This window comes from Mustela erminea, chromosome 18 (genome assembly GCF_009829155.1).
Source record: "Mustela erminea isolate mMusErm1 chromosome 18, mMusErm1.Pri, whole genome shotgun sequence".
Lineage (NCBI taxonomy): Eukaryota > Metazoa > Chordata > Mammalia > Carnivora > Mustelidae > Mustela > Mustela erminea.
The window spans coordinates 39,922,817-39,933,834 of NC_045631.1; positions in this window are offsets into that span (position 1 = coordinate 39,922,817).

Sequence of the window (11,018 nt, forward strand, 5' to 3'; positions counted from 1 at the left end):
AAACAAATAGAGAACAATGAAGGTGTTTGGAAAACAAAAGAGATAAGGAAACAGGAAGCAAAAAAAGAGAAAAAGTGGTTTTAACCACCAACCACTGATTAGAAGACGTTGCATAACAACTCAGAGGGTAGGGGAAGTACACCTCAGTCCAAAGGAGCTTGAAGTCTGTGTCTTGCAGACAGAGATCACACAGCTTTTGATTTAAAAAGCTCCTGGACCCTCCCTCATATCTGTGGAAGTTTTCTGGTATGTAGGTCACTTAGAAGAAAGTCAAGCAAATTAAAATGCAGAGGATGACTAAATTGAGGGTAGGGATGTGTGCCTGCGCCTCTCTATTCTTTCCTTCTGACCACGCTCTGTTTGAATCTACCATTCAGTGGTCCTCAAAGCATCTCCCAAGACATGTCTATCCTGAATGATGGAAAACAAGTGAGGAAGAACCTGCAGTCTACAGTGGGAAGACCCTGGCTTTCTGATTCTAGTCCTGCCTCTCTCATTTTCTAGTAATATCTTTGGCAAAGACCATTTTCTCATCTCAGCCGTGGGGAAACTAATCCCAGTTTCAACCTGTCTTAGAATGTAACTTTATGTAGTCATATAATTTAGAAGAAAGAACTTTGTAAACCATAAAACATCAACAATTTCAAGGTTCTGTATTAGATTGCAGAACCTGTGATAAAGAAATGATTCTGTACAGCAAGGAATCCATGGCTTTCACCATAATGTGTATACATCGGTTAATAATCTTTCATTTACCATAACCCTCAATAGCCTGTCTCTTTCACCAGGGAGGGCACAGACTAGTGTCTGAGACAGATTACTACAGTATTGTTTGGTAAAGTGCTATTGTAACCTAGATGGTGGCTGAGAACCCTTTGTCCCTTGATTATTTCAGTGGTAGACTCTATGGAAGATTTCAGAAGGCAGATGGAGGAAGGGTTTACACTACTGCAGCACACACAAAAAGCTTCAAGTAGAATGGTAAACATCACCTTTCTTCTACCACTTTTACCGTGAATTCTAATGTGCATACAGAAATATGCATTACACACAAAAGTATAGTTTAACAAATAATTATCAAATAAACATCTGAACTACCTACCACCCAAGTGAAAAAATAAATCTAGCATCCTAGAAACCCATCACTTTCCATGCACCTCTTCCTCCTCCAAAAACAATGATTCATAATAATTATTTTCTTCTTCTTAGATTTTTACCACACAAGTGTGGATTCCTAAATTATTTTCTTACCGTATATTTACCATATTATTTCAACAGTAACCCATTCCTCAGAACAGAAAATTCAGTAGCCAAGAAAGAACAAATTGTAACTGTTAGGAGGTAATATAACTTCAGACAGCTATGGCACAATAATGAATTATGCAGGCCTGAAAGCCCCTGAGGTTGCAGAAACATGACTGGTGCCAAAGTATAGTTCCAGAATCAGCATTTTTATGAAGACTGCTAGAAATGCGAGGTGGAGTTTGGATAAACAGATACTATGCTATTGCTTTGGATCTCTCTATTTTTTAACATTTTGTGGAGAGAATCAAATATATTCTTTTATGCCTTGATTCTTTCTAAAGATTAATCTCATATAGCATTAATTCATTTGTATCCATTGCTATATAGTATTCCATTATATAGACACAGTAATCCCCCCTCATCTGTGAGGGAAACATTCCAAAACCCCCAGTGGATACCTGCAATTGTAGATAGTACTAAACATATCCATTAGGATTTCTCTTTTATTTATTTATTATTTTAGGATTTTTCTCTCTCTTTTTAAAAAAATTTTATTTATCTATTTGACAGAGAGAGAGAGATCACAAGTAGGCAGAGAGGCAGGCAAGAGAGAGGGGGAAGCAGGCTCCCTGCTGAACAGAGGGCCCGATTCGGGGCTGGATCCCAGGACTCAATGATTCATAATAATTATTTTCTTCTTCTTAGACTTTTACCACCCAAGTGTGGATTCCTAAATTATTTTCTTACCATATATTTACCATATTATTTCAACAGTAACCCATTCCTCAGAACTGAAAATTCAGTAGCCAAGAAAGAACAAATTGAGATCATGACCTAGCCCGAAGGCAGAGGCTTAACCCAGTTGAGCCACCCAGGTGCCCCAGGATTTTCTCTTTTAAAAATTTCTGTAAAAGACTTTTGTCTATTTGTCTGTTGAGTCATCTTTTTAAATTGATTTTTACAATTTCCCTATACTGTATACTGGATACTATTGTTTTATGAGTTACATGTGTTTTAAATATCTTCTCCCACTCTGTGGCTTATCTTTTCACCTCTTCATGATGGCTTTTGGTGAATATGAGCTTTTAATGTTAATATAAGGGCAGTTTAACTTTCACATTTAGATCCAAAATCCACCTGGAATTAATTTTATATATTAGGGATGTGAGGTAGGGATCAAATTTCCTTTTTTAATCCATGTGGTTACCCAATTGTCCTGGCACCATTTCTTGAAAAGTCTAGTCTTTCCCCACTAATCTTCTCTCATATATGAAATGTTCATTTATGCATGAGGATCTACGTCTGAACAGTCTCTTCTGTTTTTCTATCCCTGCTCTAATGCTAAACTAAAATTATAGCTTTTATAATCCCTCTTGATATCTGGTAGAGCAAGTGTTTTACCTCATTCTCCAAGAGTATCATAGCTCTTTTTGTCCCTTTCCACTTCTTCTTTTTTTTTTTTTTTTAAGATTTTATTTATTTATTTGTCAGAGAGAGAGCGAGAGCGAGCACAGGCAGACAGAGTGGAAGGCAGAGTCAGAGGGAGAAGCAGGCTCCCTGCGGAGCAAGGAGCCCGATGTGGGACTCGATCCCAGGACGCTGGGATCATGACCTGAGCCGAAGGCAGCTGCCCAACCAACTGAGCCACCCAGGCGTCCCGTCCCTTTCCACTTCTGTATTAAATTTTAGAATCAGCTTAAGTTACACACTCACACAGAACTATTGAAATTTTGGTGGGATTGCATTGTACCCATAAATTAATTTGAAAGAATTGACATTTTCACAATATCGTGTCTTGTAATCCTTCAACATAGTATCTCTTATTTAAGTCTTCTCAGGTCTCTCAATAAGATATTTTAAAAAGATTTTATTTATGTATTTATTTGAAATGTAAAGTGAGAGAGAGAGGAAGAGAGCCCAAGCAGGAGGAACGGCAGAGGGAGAGGGATAAGCAGGATCCTCAGTGAGCAGGGAGCCCCACCAGGGGCTCAATTCTCGGACCCTGAGAATAGGACCTGAGCAGAAGGTAGGCACTTAACCGACTGAGCCACCCAGGTGCCCTTCTCAATAAGATTTTTAAATTTAATATGTTAGAACTCTTCAAGACCTTTCGTTAGATAGATTCCCAGGTATTTTGGGTGCTATTACAATGAATATTTTTCCAAATTTCATTTTTTTGTTGCTGATATATATATATATAAGAATATGATTTCTTTGTGTATTTTGATTTTAGCAAATTGCTAAGTTATTATTCACTTTAATAATTTATCTGTAGATTCTTTTGGACTTTTTAAAATAATTTTTTTAATAAACATATAATGTATTATTAGCCCCGGGGGTACAGGTCTATGAATCGCCAGGTTTACACACTTCACAGCACTCGCCATATCACATACCCTCCCCAATGTCCATAATTGGACTTTCTATATGTATATTAGATCAGCTGCAAGTAATGCTGTTTTTTTCAATCCATATATATATATTTTTTAACTTACTATATTTGCCAGACCTTCTGTACAATGTCAAATAGATATACAGTGAGAGCAGGCACCCTTTTCTTGTTTCTCATCTCAGAAAGCTTATAATATTTTACCATTAAATATGTTTACTACAGATATTTTGTAACATGTTTATCAGGTTAGGGAAATTCCCTTCTATTCCTAGTTTTCTAAGAATTTTCATCATGAATGGAAATTGAATTTTATCAAGTGTGTTTTCTGCATCTATTGAGATTATCATGTTATACTTCTTTCTTAAACTGTTAACGTGGTGAATTACATAAACTGATTTTTTATTTTAAACCAACCTTAAAATCCTAGAGAAATCTAACCTTGTCCTAACGTATTTTTTTTAATTGTTTGATTTGGTTGGCTAATTTATTTTCTTATTTTTACATGTAAGTTCATGGGTAAAACTGGCCTGCATTTTAGGGGTTTTTTTGTTCTTGTTAGCACTAGCACTATAAATAGGTTGGGAAGTGTTCCCTCTTTTTCTGTTCCTTGGAAGAGTTTGTATAGATTGTAACTATTTATTCTTGAACACTTAATTGAATTTACTGGAGAAACCATCGGGCTTAGATTTTCTTTGTGAAGGTATTTTACTATTGATATAATGTCATTTGTGTTTATAGGATTTTTCATATTTTCTGTTTTTTCTTGATTTAGTTTTGGCGAATTATAGTTTCCTAGGAGAGTGCCCATTTCATCTAAAATCTCAAATTTATTGGTATAACGTTGCTCTTAATATTCTCTTATATTCTAATATTCTTTTAATACCTGCAGCATTTATAGGAGTGTCCACTTTACGTATGTGCTTACTTTTTCTTTTCTATCACTCTTGTCAGAGATGTGTCCATTTTATTAATCATTTCAAAGATCCAATGTCTGTCTGTATTGTATTTGTTTCCTGTTTTATAAACGTGTGCTCTTATTTTCTTTCCTTCCATTTGTTTGGATTTATTTTGCCAGCTTATTTTTTCTAGCTTCTTGACGTACTTAACTCTTTGATGTTTTTTTCCCCCCTTGGTCTTCTTTTCTAACATGAATAAATTAAGGTGACACATATTTTTACCTCTAAAAAATAGTTTTATCACACGAGTTTGATATGTATATTTTTCTTATTATTAAATACCCCCCAAAGTCTAATTTTCATTAGGATTTCTCCCTTGACTCATGAGTTATTGATAAATGTGTGTCTAAATTTCCTAAGATATGGTGATATTTAGTAATGTTTTGTTATTGATTTCCATGTTGTTTTTATTGTGGCCAGAGGAGATACTATGTATGATTTCATTTTTTTTGATGTTGAAACTTATTTTATGGCTCAGCATATGGACAATGTTTTTAAATATTCCAGGCATATATTCTACAGTTGTTGTTGAGTATAGTTTTCTAAATATGTCTGCTAGGTAAAGTTTGCTAATCAAGTTGTTCAAAACATCTGTATTCTTACTGATATTTTTAGCTGCTTATTCTGTCATTTACTAAGGGAAGTGATTGCGTATTTGACTATTTTGTCTTCTCATCTGTCAATGTTTGCCTTGTCTATTTTTTTTTAAAAGATTTTATTTATTTGTCAGAGAGAGAGAGGGAGAGAGAGCGAGCACAGGCAGACAGAATGGCAGGCAGAGGCAGAGGGAGAAGCAGGCTTCCTGCCAAGCAAGGAGCCCGATGTGGGACTCGATCCCAGGACGCTGGGATCGTGACCTGAGCCGAAGGCAGCCGCTTAACCAACTGAGCCACCCAGGAGTCCCTGCCTTGTCTATTTTAAGGCATCTTATTATGTGTACAGCAATTCAAAATTGTTATATCTTCCTGGTAAATTGAAACTTTTATCATTATGAAGTGACCTTCCTTGCCACTAATTATGTTTTATGCCTTAAATGTATTTTGTCTAATATTAATATAGACTCACCCATATCCCTTTGGCTAGTATTTACATATCCAATATATTTCTATCCTTTTATTTTTAATGTTTATATCCTTATGTTTTAGATGTCTCATAAACATAAAATGGATAAAATTTATCCATTTTGACAATATTGGCATTTTTACTGGTTCATTTAGCCCATGTATATGGAATGTAGTTTCTAATACATTGGATTTCATTCCATATTTTCTTTTGGGTTTTTTATTTGTTTCACCTGTTCTAGGTTTCTCTTTCATTTATTTCTTGTATTTTTGTTGATAGGTTTTTTTTTATCATTATACCTTTTTTCCCTCCATTGGTTTTTTCTATTTTATTAATGGTTATCTTAAAATTATAGCACACATACTAAATGATCAAAGTCCAAAATTAAACAATACCTTTTCCTTTTTCCCAGATAAAATATAACATTTTAATAGAAACTTTTAATAAATTCATTATATTATTATATTATGTTACTGTTACTTAACCCCACAAGATACTATTAGTATTTTAAAATTATTTTTCTATACAATTACTGTTCATTTATTTTTAAGTAATCTCTACAGCCCACATGGGGCTTAAACTCATGACCCTAAGATCAAGAGTCCCAAGGTCCACTGACTAAGCCAGCCAGGTGTCCCACAATTACTGTTCATTTGGATTTAACCATATATTTACTAGGTTTTCTATAATTATTCTTCATTATTTCATGTACTTCTTAATTACTCTTCAGACCTTTCACCTGGGTTCTCTTTCCTTTTGCAAGAATTTACTTTAGTGAGAACCTACTGGTGGAAAACTCTTCCAATTTTTGCTTGTCTAAAAATAACTTTTTTTTGCCTTCATTTTTTTTTTCAAGATTCTATTTATTTATTTGACAGAGAGAGAGCACAAACAGGGGAAGCAGCAGGCGGAGGGAGAGGGAAGAGCAGGATCACTGCAGAGCAGGGAGTTCTATGTGGGCCTCAATCCCAGGACCCCAGGATCATGACCCAGGCAGAAGGCAGAAGCTTAACTGACTGAGCCACCCAGACGCCCCTATTACCTTCATTCTAAAAAGATAGTTTTGCTAGTATAAAATTTTAGGTTGACAGATATTTGAACACATGTTAGATATAACTTCATCATCAAATGAACTCCATTAAAGTCAGTTTTAGTTAAACTATATCTCCTTTGAAGGTAAGTTATCTTTTTCTCTCTGGTCTGGCTCTGGCTGTTTTGAACATTTTATCTTGGCTACTGTTCTGCAATTTTACTATGATTTGTCTAGATGTGGATTTCCTTTTATGGATCCTGCTGTCATTCACTGAGCTTCTTGAATCTGTGGCTTGGTATCTTTGATTAGTTCTGCAAAATTCTCTCTCTCTTTTTTTTATTTGTTAGAGAGAGAGATACAGAGCTCAAGCACAGGCAGACAGAGTGGCAGGCTAGAGGCAGAGGGAGAAGCAGGCTCCCTGCCGAGCAAGGAGCCCGATGCGGGACTCGATCCCAGGATGCTGGGATCATGACCTGAGCCGAAGGCAGCCGCTCAACCACCTGAGCCACCCAGGAGTCCCTAGTTCTGCAAAATTCTTAATCATTAACTCTTCAAATATTGTCCTCACCTTAATCTCATTTTCCTCCTCTTTTGGAACTCTGATTAAACATATTTAATACCTATCATACTATCCTCCATGTCTCTTGACCTCACTCCATATTTTCCATCCTTTATCTGTCTATATTTTGAGTATATTTTTCTGATTTCAATTTCACTCTCTCTTCAGTTACATCCAATATATTCTTTTATCTATAATGTTTTTATTGTAGGATCAAATTTCTCATTTCTAAAAGTTATATTTGGTTCTTTTACAAACATGATAGGTGACTTTTTAATGGTTTCTTCTTGCCATTGGTATTATCAAGCTCATTTTAAAATTTCTTTAAATGTAATGAGCATATATTTGTAATCTAGTCTAATAATTCCAATAATGATATCTTTATAAGCCTCCTTCTCCTGTTGGTTTTTTCTGCTTATTCTCATCATTTCCTTATATGCTTTGGTATTTTTTACTGGGAACTCCTCATTGTCCTTAAAAATTTCTTTGTGGAAATGAAGATGACTTCTTCCAGAAAAGACTTGTGTCTAATTATGACTGACATCTAGGGACCAATCCTGGGCTCTTGAAAACTAAGTTTGCAATTTGAGATTCTCTGAAATACCCAGATGATACAAATACAGGTTGAATTCTCTGAAAACACAAGTCTCTGGCCATAATATTTCAGACATTTTCTTTCTTTCTTATTCTTCCTTTCTTTCTCCGTCTCTCTTTTTCTTTCTTTCTTTCATCCTTCCTTCCTTCCTTTCAACCTCTTCTTCGCTCAGTACCAAGAGTCTTCTCTTTATTCTGTGCAGGTGAAGTAAGAGTATGGGTTTCCTTACTCTGATTCACTTACCTCAATGATGTGGCCCCTTGAGATTCCAGTTTAATCTGGGGAAGATCACCTTTAATTAGATTTTCCACCTGAGCAGGTCCCTGGCCTTGGCTTCTGGATTAATTAATCCACAAGGCTAGCCAAACTGAAGCCCCAGCTTGCCTGGATTTGCAAATCTTGGTCTCTTTCATGTGGGGCAAAATTATATTACTGTTCTAACTTACCTCTCCGGGTCTCCTTTTTACTTACATTTTGGCTTGAGCTTCTTGTCAGCAATTAGATGCTTTTTATGGTATTAAATGATCTTATTCAGGGGCACCTGGCTGGCTCAGGCAGAAGAGCATGCAACTCTTGATCATGGGGTCATGAGTTTGAACCCCATGGTGGGTGTAAAGATTACTGAAACAAAACTTTAAAAAAATATAAATTATCCAGCATTTTAAAGTGTTTTGCATGGGAGAGCTAGAGCAAATAATCTAGCTGGCTTTAAACCCTGTTCTCCAGAAACAAGTCTGGTATCACCATTCTTGAATGTTCTTCACCTATCTCATATCTAGAAGTTTTTACTGCCTCACATAGTTGCAGCCTCTATCTTGCTTGTGCTTCTCTCCCTCCTTCTCTCTCCTTCCACTGTCCCTCATCTCCATTTTAGGAGCAAAATCAATAAATTCTTTGATTTGTCTCCTACAGAGTAGTTTTCCCCTTTATACAAGATATCCAACTCCATAGGATAAGCCAGCATAGTTAAGCTGGCTTAACTAGCATTTCTCTAAAAGTGTTTCCTTCCCCAAAGTGTAAGCACAGTGTGTTTAGAGGTCTCTAACTCAGCCTGGAGAGATATAGAAACTATCAGAAGTGGTATTGCTTGAGCTAAGAGTTCTGAAGAATGAGTAAGAGTTGGTGGAATCTCCCACATCTCTCCCAGCTCAAATAATGACTATCCCAACTGCCCCCTACACAAAGCAATCTCTATTACAGTTTCAGCCACTAGAACAGGAAATTCCTTACAGACATAGGCAGTTAATGTATTGAATTCCTTTTTTTTTAAAGATTTTATTTATTTATTTGACAGACAGAGATCACAAGTAGGCAGAGAGAGAGAGGAGGAAGCAGACTCCCTGCTGAGCAGAGATCCCGATGTGGGGCTTGATCCCAGGACCCTGAGATCATGACCTGAGCCGAAGGCAGAGGCTTTAACCCACTGAGCCACCCAGGCACCCCGCCCCTAATGTATTGAATTTCATACTGGAATCAGGAATGTGAGTTAAGGGAAATTAGCAGATTAAATATGAACCTCAAGTTTCTGGGTCAGTTTAATCTCCCTTAGACAAGCAGTCCCTTACTGAGACTCTGAGAGGACAGAATAAAAATTTTTAGTGGCAACTGGTGGTTCTGAGGTTGAGCCAGCCTCATGAAATTCTGGATATGTCTCCCAAACTTTCCCCAACTCAAGGGTACTTCTGAAGAAAATTGTTTACAGAACCCTAGCAAAGAAAAGTTAGATTTAAACCCTGTTCTCCAGAAACGTTCACGTTAGTGAAACAGACATATGTACTAATAATTTCAGTCCATTAATGATGAATGCCGTAGTAGAGATGTATTCAACGTGATGGGCCATACAGAAGTAACCCAATTCTTTCAGTAACGGGGTGACTACTGAAAAAGAGATTTTGAACTGTAGCTTAAAGGACGGGTAAGGTGGGGAAACGTGAGGACCCCTGGCTGGCTGTCAGAAGAGCATGAACCTCTTGATCTTGGGGTCATGGCTTTCAGCCCCACATTGGGCATAGAGATTACTTAAATAAATAACTAACTTACAATTTTTTTCCAAAAATATAAATAAATAAATAAATAAACAAGCAAATATGTCATTGTACAAGTAGATGTTCAAATAGAAGGCCAACAGTTTGGTGTAGCTGGAATCAGAATTTAAGGAAGCAGGAAGGGGACCATGTCAGAGTTAAGTTGGGATCATCCTATTGTCTTTCAGTAAACACTTCCATTAGTACCCTGCATTTTTAAAATAACATTCTTCCTATTTTGTACTTCTTGTTCAATGTCTGTTCTTCCCAATATTCTTCTTCAATAAATACTATCTAAAATTAATAACTCAAGGAAACAGTTAACAAAACCAAAAGACAACTGACAGAATGGGAGAAGATATTTGCAAACGACGTATCAGATAAAGGGTTAATATCCAAAATCTATAAAGAGCTTAGCAAACTCAATACCCAGAGAACAAATAATCCAATCAAGAAATGGGCAGAGGACATGAACAGACATTTCTGCAAAGAAGACATCCAGATGGCCAACAGACACATGAAAAAGTGCTCCACATCACTCAGCATCAGGGAAATACAAATCAAAACCACAATGAGATACCACTTCACACCAGTCAGAATGACTAAAATTAACAAGTCAGGAAATGACAGATGCTGGCGAGGATGTGAAGAAAGGGGAACCATCCTGCACTGTTGGTGGGAATGCAAGCTGGTGCAACCATTCTGGAAAACAGCATGGAGGTTCCTCAAAAAGTTGAAAATAGAGCTACCCTGTGACCCAGCAATTGCACTACTGGGTATTTACCCTAAAGATACAAACATGGGGCACCTGGGTGGCTCAGTGGGTTAAAGCCTCTGCCTTCGGCTCAGGTCATGATCCCAGCGTCCTGGGATCGAGCCCCACATCGGGCTCTCTGCTCAGCAGGGAGCCTGCTTCCTCCTCTCTCTCTGCCTGCCTCTCTGCTTACTTGTAATCTCTGTCTGTCAAATAAATAAATAAAATCTTTAAAAAAAAAAATTTTATAAAAAAAAAAAAAAGATACAAACATAGTGATCCAAAGGGGCACATGCACTAAAATGTTTATAGCAGCAATGTCCACAATAGCCAAACTATGGAAAGAACCTATAAGTCCATCAACAGAAGAATGGATAAAGAAGATGTGGCATATATAT